Genomic DNA, 11,207 nt, shown 5'->3' with positions numbered 1-11,207 from the left:
CCATTTTTGATATGGGGGAGGAGCTCAGTGGTATCGAGTAAAGGATTCTTCCTAATGTTAGGCTTGGTGATGATATTTGGGTTTGGGAGACTCCCATTGTTTATCAAATCTTGTATCTCATGTTTAAGGCGAAAACAATTGTCGGTCTTATGACCAGATTTATGATGAAATTGTCAATATTCAATGATGTTCCAAGTAAGAGGCACAGGCCTAGGCATTCGAATGGGATCTAAGGGTTTAAGAAATCCTTTAGAAGTAAGGTCCTCATACGACTGGCAAGGGTCATTCCTAGGTTGGAAAACTCTTGGTGGGCTTTTTTTGTGAAGCTTGGATAGACTAGAGGTATGATGGCACTTACGTTTACGAGATTGGGTGCTTTAGAGGTGGTTGCTCCTCCCCCATATGTCTTCTTGATTGGAGGCTTGTTCTCCCCTTTCTCTAATTGCCCATTGTTGATGGCATCCTCAATCCTAGTCCCACAATCACACAATTCTCTAAAAGAACTAATAGACGATGACAATAGCCTAATATTGTATGCCAGAGGCAAATTCTTAATGATTATGTTGATTTGGTCCTTCTCATTTGGCCTATTAACCATCTTGGATGCTTTCCCTTTCCACCTTGTCATGTAATCGGAGAAAATCTCTGCAACTCCTTGCTTAGTGGTCTCCAAATCCCTTAAAGTTACATCAATCACAATATTGAAAATGAATTGTTCCACAAACAATTCTACTAGCTTATTCCATACCATAGTTTTGCTTGGATCCAAGCTATAGTACCATCTTGATGCACCTCCCGTGAGTGAGAGAGGGAATGCATGCAAAGTTTGTTTCTTATCTAACCCTTTCATTTCAGCAATGCTTATGTATAAACTAACACGTTGCTTAGGATCTCTAGTCCCATCAAACTTTTCCGCATTAGAAATCTTGAACTTGGAAGGCAATGCAATAGGAGCCTTGGAACTCAATCCACCCATGTTGTAGAGACAATCATCCATCCCTTGAGCCTTGCGGAACGCTAGTTGCATCTTCTCCATTTTCTCCTTCATAGCCATAGTATTTGTGGTGAGTTTCTCAAATTGCTTGTTCCTTTCATAATTAGCCTTATATTTTTTTTGTCCCATTCTTCCTTTTCCTCTTCATCATGTATCTCCACATGTACGGGTTTCTTTATTTTGCTTTCTTCTAGCTTGGAGAGGTGGCCTCCCATTTTCTTGAGAGCTTCAACTTGATCTTCTATAGCCTTGTATATCTTTTGTGTAATTGGAGCAGCCATTTCTTTCCATGGTATTTCTTCTTGAAGTATCTTTTCTTGAGGTGTGAGTTCGACCTTAATCAAGCATCTTCTGTTACTTTCTCGAACCCAAGTTGAAGTGGGGATGTGCTTACTTGATCTTGGTGGTGTAGTGGTGCTTGAAAAGAAGTCCCATTTTTATTAAGCCCATGTCCCAATTGAAAGCTTATTTTATTTAGATTTTCTTAGAAAGTCTTTAAGTCCATTTTAAGGAAGGCCTAATTACAAAATCACTTCCTTTCCCCTTATGAACCTTGCCCCTTGTTTCTATGGGCTTGGCCCGTTTACAATAAAGTTCTTATCTTACTCTCATGGGCTTCCATTAGAATGTACTTAGAGATTTTTAACCGTTTGTCTCAAATATGGGCCAACAATGCATTCATCACCTTTGGGCTCTTCTTTTCTTATATTCATTGTCAATTTTTTTGAAGTAGCCTTCCAGCTAGAATATATTGTGGCTTTCCTCTCAAGGCTCATGATCTCTCATCATTTTGGGTCTTGGCATGCAACAAAGAGGCCTAGGATTAGGGAGATTCATATTGCCTTTGTAGGATGTTGGATGCTAGGTCCATAGTATATTTGTTACCTTAGGTCCAATGTTCTCCTTTTCAAGAGGCCATTGATTTTGGGCTTATGATAGCAACTAGGCTATGGTTCTATGAACCTTCCAAGTTAAGATATACCTTCAGACTTTTGGGTAAGCCTCTTATATGTGAGAACTTCTTTTCTTTTCATCCCAATATCTTAGGGCATGCCATAAATTTTGGGTCATCCTTTCAAATTTTTACATCTTTTATTTGTCCTTTAGAATTAGGTGAACACAAGATATATGGTTGAACAAACAAAAGATATAAAGGGTACCTCTTTTGATAAAATCTAAGATCTCTCTAAGTATGGGTAAGCTCCTTAAAGCTAAAGAGATAGATCAATAGGTCACTCACAACTAGGTGGGCCATGATTCCAACCTTAGGCCTAAAGGGACCGTAATGTATTGGTGGCAAACCATTAATGTACTTAAAGCCCATTATAGGTGATGGCACAAATTGTCAGTTGGTGAGATGAACTTCAGAAGATTTTGGCCCAAATGGAGACTCTACCTTCCCACTCATCACTAACCATGGCAAATGGACAAAAGAACCAAGTGAAAGTGTGTGCAAACAATATTAAACAAGCCTTTATCAAGATTAAGAAACGAAGCACATTGGAATTAAACTCCCTATCCCCAGCGGAGTCGCCACTGTGGGCACAAGCGCCCGTGACATGGTGTCATCCTTGCGATTGGGTATAAATGGAGTCACCACCTAGTTTAGGTTTAGTAACCATAAATATAGCGTCCTTCATGGAAGGATTGATCTTTTGCCAAAGCACGTGTCTGGAGTTTACGAATGGGAATGGAAAGGTATTAGTCACCTAACCCCACTTAACCCATGGGTCGGCTTCCGCTCATTGTGTTCCAAATCTTAATCTCATTAAAGGCAATTTTAATATGTTATTCTAACCCCCACACACACTAGCATGCATCTCCAAGGGCAGAAACACCACATGGTAGAATCAAACAAGCATGTTATGGCATCCAGACATCAAAGACATGGTCAATCCAAGAATATTTATGTTATTTAATCAAAACAAACTTATATTCAAACCAATGCATGTTCTTGTGAATGCATGACTTACCTCATTGCATCACAGCACCTATGCATTAATGCATTTTTATATTTTATGCATGTTCATGACATTCAAATGATCTAGAACCCTAACAAACAAACAAGAATATAAAACAAAGCAAAATAAGATAAAACAAAGAGACAGAGACTCAAGGATAGACAACATATGGAAAACGAATTAGGGTTTCTGGTCTTGAGTATGTATGCACATCCCAACTATATGCGTATGCATACTTTGAGTATGCATACGCATGTGTAAGCATACACACTTGAAACCCTAACCCAAAAACTCAGAAAACAGAAAATCTAACAATCTAACATATTTAGAACACAAACACAAAGTAAACCTAGACTAAACAAGCATATTAAAGCAGATAAAACACATATAAGAACACAAAATCAAAAGAACAGCAAGGAAAAGCAAAGGGCCAAGGTTAGAAACTTTACCTTAACACTAGAACTCTCTAGAGCTTGATTTTGATCGTTCCCCTTAGTCAATTTAGTCACTACCAATTCAAAATAAGTTATTAAACTTTAGAACTCAAAGATCACCAGCAAAGGTCCCAATCGAATAAAACTTGACTTGAGGGTGTTTTGTGAAAAATTCTCTCTTTGATTCACTATTTCCTAGTGAATCTTATGTGTTTTACCACCAGAATTCGTCCCATTTATGGCTTTATATAGTTGAAAAATAGGGGTATAAGGCGGCTCCAAGACGATGTGGGCAAGGGTAGCCTAACATTATTGGGGGCCAAAGGCGAAAAATTTATGTGAGGCTTTTAATATATAAATATTAATTATATAAAATTATTTAATACTAATCAAATCAAGGTTAATTTGATACATTAAATACATAATTTGATGAATAATACTAACTAAACTAATGTTAATTTCATATAGAGAATTGAACATTATAGTTGAACCATAAATATTATTAAAAGAAATAAAAATATATTACGATTAAAAAAATACTTTATTTTGGATATATAATGATACATAGTTAAGTAAAGTTAAAATCTAATTTTTAATTTTATATCTTGTTTTTAAGAGAGGGAGATATATATTATTTGGTGTGTGGCTTTGTAAGATATCATTTTACAGAAATGAAAGTCTCAAACTATTAGGGGAGATTACTTTATAATTGATAATTTAACACATTTGCAATATTTTTTTTTGAAACATTTTAAAGTTTCAATTGGGTTAGGGTTCTATTTGTCTCGTACATTGAGCGTCTTAATAGAAATAAAAAGGAAAAATGCACTTAAAGCACTATAAAATGTTCATAATATGATGTGACATTGACTCTCATTGATGAAATTCATCAATCTAACTAATAAATGTTTAAATCACTTTTTTGTGATTAGTAACATGGAAATTTGTATGCTAATAGTAAAATTTATAATATTCTTAACATCACTAATAAAAAAAATGCACAAACTTTAAAAAATATAATTTTATAAAATTTGGGCCTTTAACCATTGGAAGTGGGGCCTTTTTCCCTAAGGGGATTTTTTTTTTAGGTGGGGCCTTAGCCTTGGGCTGGCCCTGGATGTGGAATTCATTCCAAATCAAGTTTTAATGCAGAAAACCTTTCCTTTCATAGTTTCTAGAACTCTAGCATGCGCATGCATGCATGTGTACGTGTATGCATGCATGAGCACGCAGAGCTTGAGCATGTGTGTGCATACGTGTATGCATACGCATGCCTTAGGGTTTTCGTGGTCTTCATTTTCTAAAAATAGTTTATTTGTTCTAAAAATAAGTTATATTTTTTTCATAAACACTTGCCTTAAGTTAATTTTGATCTGATCGGGCCTTAAACCAACCTTGGGCTTTAGAATTCTAACATCATTAGGGAATGGGGGCCTGAGTCATAAGGGGTAAAAAAATGTGGTGTCTACAACCTCCCAGAGTTCGGGCTCAGAGATAGCCATTGAACGTCATTTAAGGGTTCCCAACTAGAAGCCGATGTTGGTGCTAGATGGTGCTCCTCTTCCTTCGGATGCTTCAATTAGGGACTTTGTCGAAAGGAAGGCTGACTATGTGGCTAATGTCGTGGAGCAAGTGCTCTTTCTTCCTCAGGATATGATTGAGCTAGGGAATCTCAAGAAGCATGAGGTGTTCTTGTCCTTCAAAAGGGACCTAGCATTGGTAAAATTTTTAGTCCCAGTTTTTCTTTTTTTATACTTACTGTTACTCCATGTATGTGTTTTCCATACAATATTAAGCCCTGGGCTAACTACTTCTTGGTGTTTTCTTTTTGTTAGGCTGTTTAAGTATCCAATGTTACTAAGGAATGGGTGGATCATGCCATGGCTCAACTCAAGGAGGAGGAGTCAAAGAAGTTCGTGGCCACTAAGGCCCAGGCCTAGGCTAAGAAAAAGGCCAAAGAGACCCTCAATTGCTTGACTGAAAGAGAGAAGGCCAAAAAGAGTGCAAAGGCTATTGTGGCCGAATTCGAAAGACAAGCCCAAGAGCAGCGTGGTCACCTTTGAAAGGCAGAGGAGTAGCTAGCCATCATCAAGGAGAACATCCAAGCTTTAAAGAAGGAGTAGGAGGGCAAAAAGGAAGAGATAAAGAAGGCTGAGCAAGTGGCCTACGAGCTTGAGCAGGTAGAGATCAAAATAGCACTTCAATCTCAACTTAAGGAGTTTTGCCAAGGGTTCTGTCAAGAAGTCTAGGCTGAAGCTCTGAATGTGGTCGAAGTGGACTCTTCTTCAGAGTTGAGGAATCCATAAGGGATCATCTATCCCTTTGCTTTTAGAAACAAGGGGGTTAGTTCATCTGCCCTAGGGATGAGCTTTTCTACTCCAACTCCTTAACCTCCAACTGAAGAAGGGCAAAAAGAAAGTGTGGCAAAGAAAGGGATCGAGGCTGACAAGTAGGGACTACGAGGGTAGGTTTAGGTTAACATTCTCTTGTAACAGGACTTATGATCCTATAACCTACCTTCCTTAAGAATCTTTTAAATTGTAGCTCCTTACCATATAATTAATGAAAACTGCTTTTTTCTTTTAACATGACGTGTACATAGTGTATTGTATTACTCTTTCTTTTTACTTCTTCCTTTATTTATTTATTTATTTATTTTTTTAAGGAAGAGTTGCCAAAGAATAGGCGATCAAAGCCATTGTGAATATCTTAAGGGTCCAAGAGCCACATCAAATTCTAGGTCCTTATGTGGAAATTAAATAAACCAAAAGTTCATTTAGCATTTATAAAGCTAACTTTAAGCAAGGTAGGAGTCCTGAGGAGTCAACCAACCGATGCTCTATTTAACCCTTAACTTATTTTTAGAGCTAATTTACCCAAGACAGGTAAATTATCTTTAGAGAAACTAGTCGAGGAGTCAAACCTAGCCGAGGTTCTATTTCACCCTTGGATTATCTTTTAGAGCTAATTTATCCAAGGTAAGTGACTTGAGGAGTGCCTAGCTGTGGTTCTATTTAACCCTTAGATTATTTTTAGAGCTAATTTACCCAAGATAGGTGACCTGAGGAATCGAACCTAGCGAAGGTTCTGTTTAACCCTTAGATTATTTTTTAGAACTAATTTACCTAAGGTAGGTGACCAAAGGAGTCGGACCTCGCTGCGGTTTCGTTTAACCCTTAGATTATTTTTAGAGTTAATTTACCCAAGGCAGGTGACTTGAGGAGTTGAACTTAGTCGAGGTTCTGTTTAACTCTTATATTATCTCTTAGAGCTAATTTACCCAAGGTAGGTGACCCGAGAAGTCGAACCTAGCCGAGGTTCTGTTTAACCTTTAGATTATTTTTACAGCTAATTTACCTAAGCCTGGTGACTCGAGGAATCGAACCTAGCTGAGGTTCTGTATCACCCTTAGATTATCTTTTAGAACTAATTTACCCAAGGTAGGTGACTTGAGGAGACGAACCTAGCTGAGGTTTTGTTTGACCCTTAGATTATCTTTTAGATCTAATTTACCCAAGGCAGGTGACCCAAGGAGTCGAACCTAGTTGAGGTTCTATTTAACCTTTAAATTACTTTTAGAGTTTAGTGTATGGGTTGGCCCTTATTGTTCCCAATTTTGCTTTAGATCTTGACAAGCCTAGTATTAATAATAACACACCAAGACAACGTGAACTTAAACCAGACACAAAGCATGAATAATATTAAGTCTTTTCATTAATAATAATACTTACGCAAGTTATTTACATTCCATGGCTGAGGGAGTGTGTTTTTGTCAAATTCTTCCATGTGATAAGCCCTAGTTCTTGCAACTGATGTGACCCGATAGGGCCCTTCCCAATTGGGGCCTAGCTTTCCCCATGCTAGATTCTTCATATTTCCTACAACCTTCCTTAGGACTAGGTCCCTAGGTACAAATGCTCTTACCTTGAGGCCTTTATCATACCCTTGTCTAAGCCTTTGCTGATAATGAGCTAATTTGATGATGGCAATTTCCCTCCTTTCTTCAATCAAGTCCAGACTGGCAAAGAGGAGCTGCTTGTTTTCGTTATCGTCAAATTGGTTAGTTCTCATTGTCAAGAATCTTGTCTCTAGGGGGATAACTGTCTTAGAACTGTATGTCATAGAAAAAGGGGTTTCGCAAGTCGATCTCCTTGGTATGGTACGATATGCCCATAGAACGTGGGGTAGCTTATCCACCCACTTGCCCTTTACCTCGTCTAACCTTTTCTTTAACCCATCCATTATAACCTTGTCGATGGCCTTGGTCTATCCATTACTTTATGGGTAGGCTGGTGAGAAATATCTGTTTCTTATCCCCAGTTCATAACAGTATCTTTGAAAAGTTTTGCTATCGAACTGGAGACCATTATCTGAGATGTGAGTGTATGGTTCACCAAATCTTGTGACAATATTCCACCAAATGAACCTCTTTATGTCCTAATCTCGGATATTGGATAGGGGTTCTACTTCAACCCACTTGGTGAAATAATCAGTTTTGACGAGGAGCCATTTACAATTCTCAATTGCTTTTGGGAATGGTTCAACAATATCCAATCCCTACTGTGCAAAGGGCCATAGATTGGAAAGAGGGTTGAGGATTCCTCTCAGTTGATGGATGTTTGGGGCATATTGTTGGCACTGGTCGCACTTCTTAACAAATTCTTGGGCAGATTTTTGCATACTGGGCCACCAATACTCTTCGGTAAAAGCTCCATGTGACAAAGATCTTCCCTTTCTGTGACTTCCATAAATTCTTTCATGAAACTCTTCTAGCAAAGCTTCTACTGCCTTAGGATGTATGTACAACAGGTATAGGCCCGAATAAGAGTGCTTGTACAATTTTTGTTCCTTGAAAAACCAGTATCATGGGCCTTCCTTCTAATCTTCTTGACCTCTACTCTATTTTTGGGAAGTGTCCCATTTTTTATGAATGACACCACTAGGTCCATCAATCTTGATCCAACGTGCACCGCGCTTATTGATACGGGAGTTCTGTTGCCATAATTCGAGGTTGATAGGTTTTCTACTATTATGATCCTCGACAAGTTTTCTCCTATGGAGGTGGCTAGGGTTGTAAGCAAATCAGCATGAGTATTTTTGCTCTTGGATATTTGGTTTATGGTAAAGGTTCCAAAGCTGGCTTGCAGCTACCTTACCCGGCTTAAATACTACTGCATTCTCTGATCTCTGGCTTCGAATTTTCCTCGGACCTGTCCCACTACTAGCCTTGAATCACAAAAGACTTGAATGGATTTCCCCTTCGAGTTTTTTGACAAAGTCCAGGCTGGTCATAAGGGCTTCGTACTCTACCTTACTATTGGTGGCCGAGAAGTCTAATCTCAAAGATTTCTCGATGGTGATGTGTTTTGGGGAGATCATGACTATCCCAATTCCTAAGCCCCTCTGATTAGCGGCCCCATCCATGTACAACTTCCAATGTGGCAGAGGGGATGCTGAAATAGCCATTACACCTTTGTCTAGCATACCATGCTCCTCGCTATCTCCATTCTTTGTTCCTTTAGTGAATTCGGCCACTAGGTAGGTCAGAACTTTCCCTTTTATGGTTGCCCAAGGTAGATATTTGATGTTAAACGCTTCTAGTATGGTTCCCCACTTCGCCACTCTCCCGGTGAAGTTTGACTTTTGGAGCAAAGCTTGCAAGGGAAGTTGGGTGAGGATAACAATCATATGGGCCTGAAAGTAATTAGGTAGCTTCTTCGTGGCATGTATAATGGCTAAGATGACCTTTTCTAAAGGGAGATAATGGGTTTCTGCTTCTTGAAGGGACTTGTTCACATAATAGACGAGTTTTTGCACCCCTTCTTCTATTCGAACCAGAATTAGGCTAATTGCATGGGTCGTAACTGCTACATAGGCATACAAGATTTCTTCTTTTTTAGGTCTGTATAAGATTGGAGGATGAGTCAAATACTTCTTTAATCCTTTAAAAGCCCTGTTACATTCCTCAGTCTACGTAAAATCCTTCCATTTGTGAAGTAACTAGAAGAATGGCTTACATCGGTTAGCTGACCAAGATATAAATCTATTTAAAGTGCTAGTCATTCTAGTCAGGTGTTGTACCTCTTTCGAGGTCCGAGGTGGGTACAACTATGAATGGCTTTGATTTGATCAGGATTAACCTCTATTCCTCGGTGTGTGATTATATATCCCAAGAATTTTCTAGATCCCATTCCGAAGGAACATTTAGAAGCATTCAAGCGTAACTTGTATTTCCTTAGGACTAATAAGACTTCATCCAAATCTCCTAAGTGCTTAGATACTTTTTTGCTCTTCACCACCATATCATCTATGTAGGCCTCTACAATAACCTAAGCACAACAGTATTGGCTAGCAATTTCGGATAAAAGATTTCTTTGATAGTCCCTGCCCTTTTCAGCTTATTAACCTTTTCTTTTATTGCATCTGCGTGCTACTTAAAGGAATATTGAGGTTGTTGCTTCATTGGTATTGCTATTGGGTTCACATTAAGGTGATGGCATATAATCCGGATCGACCCCTAGAACTTCATACATGCTCCATGTAAAAACATCCAGGTTATTCCTTAGGAAAGCCAAAAGTTGAACCTTCTCGGCTAACAGTAGTTGTGTCCCTACTTGAAAATATTTCTCCTAGTTCTCCTCAAGGACCACTTTCTCCAATTCTTCACACTGTATATTGGCTTCCCCGTCTCGTTTAGGCCCCCATTCTCATCAGTTACTAATTACTATGCAGTAAGGCTTGGGTTTGGATGACTAATTTGCAGTGCCTAATGCCTCACCGCAATAACCATGAATTGCCTTGCAACTATTTGACATCCTAATAACTCCCTAACGTGCCCCTCGGTTGGGTACTTTACTTTCACATGCAGGGTGTAGGACACGACCCCTATTACATGGAGACAAGGCCTTGCCAAAATAGCAATGTAAGGAGAATAGGCATTTAGTACAATGAAGTCCACTTCAATTGTCTTTCCATCAAATCCAACTAAGGGGATATCGTAGGGCTTTAACCTTAGCTTTACTTTCTTGATATACCATCACTCTTTTCACGTCAAATCCTTTGATTTAAAGCGTAACCATGAGAGTGTCATCATTGGGTTGGAAAGTGCCCACCTTATCTGCCTCGCAAAAGCCCAAGATTGGCTCCTCTTTGCTTTTACTCCACTTGGACTCCCTGTGCTCTTCTCTAGCTGTTAGCTATGGAGTAATGGTCATTACCCCAGATGAGGTACCAACCTCTCTTCTTGGAGCAGCAAAAATAACGTTGATGGTCCCTATGGGTGGGCGCGGTGCCAAATCCCTTTGAAGACCAGAGTCTGAATGCTTTCCACGCCCAGATGGTTGGTGCATGAACTACTTCAACTTTCTAGCTTTAACCAACTGATCCAAAAATCATGCAGTGTCCTACAACCTTCGGTCGTATGACCTCAGTTTTGATGATACTACCAATATAGGTTCTGGTTTCGCTTGGTGGGATGCTTCCCATCTTGTTTGGCCATTTAAAATACGGCTTTTTTTTTATTTTTATTTTTTTTTTATTTTTTTTTATCTTCTCTAGCACTCCGTACATGGGCCCCTTGAATACATAATTCACTGCCTATGCATTATTTTAGGGTGCTTGATTGAAAAATCCCTCGTCGGCCTGTTGGGGTCAAAATGATCAAGTTGAAGGTCTCTTTGCTTGGGCATAAAAGACTTTGGCCTTTCCTTTACCCTAAGATTGGTCATCTTCCACCCTTTTATGCTCCTTTACTCTATCCATTAGTTGGTGCATATCCCTAGTAGGCTTCATGGTAAGGGATTTTCTTAAGTTTGAATT

This window comes from Quercus lobata, chromosome 1, assembly GCF_001633185.2.
Source record: "Quercus lobata isolate SW786 chromosome 1, ValleyOak3.0 Primary Assembly, whole genome shotgun sequence".
NCBI lineage: Eukaryota > Viridiplantae > Streptophyta > Magnoliopsida > Fagales > Fagaceae > Quercus > Quercus lobata.
The sequence above is the reverse complement of the archived record's forward strand: the minus strand, read 5'-3'. Positions refer to the sequence as shown.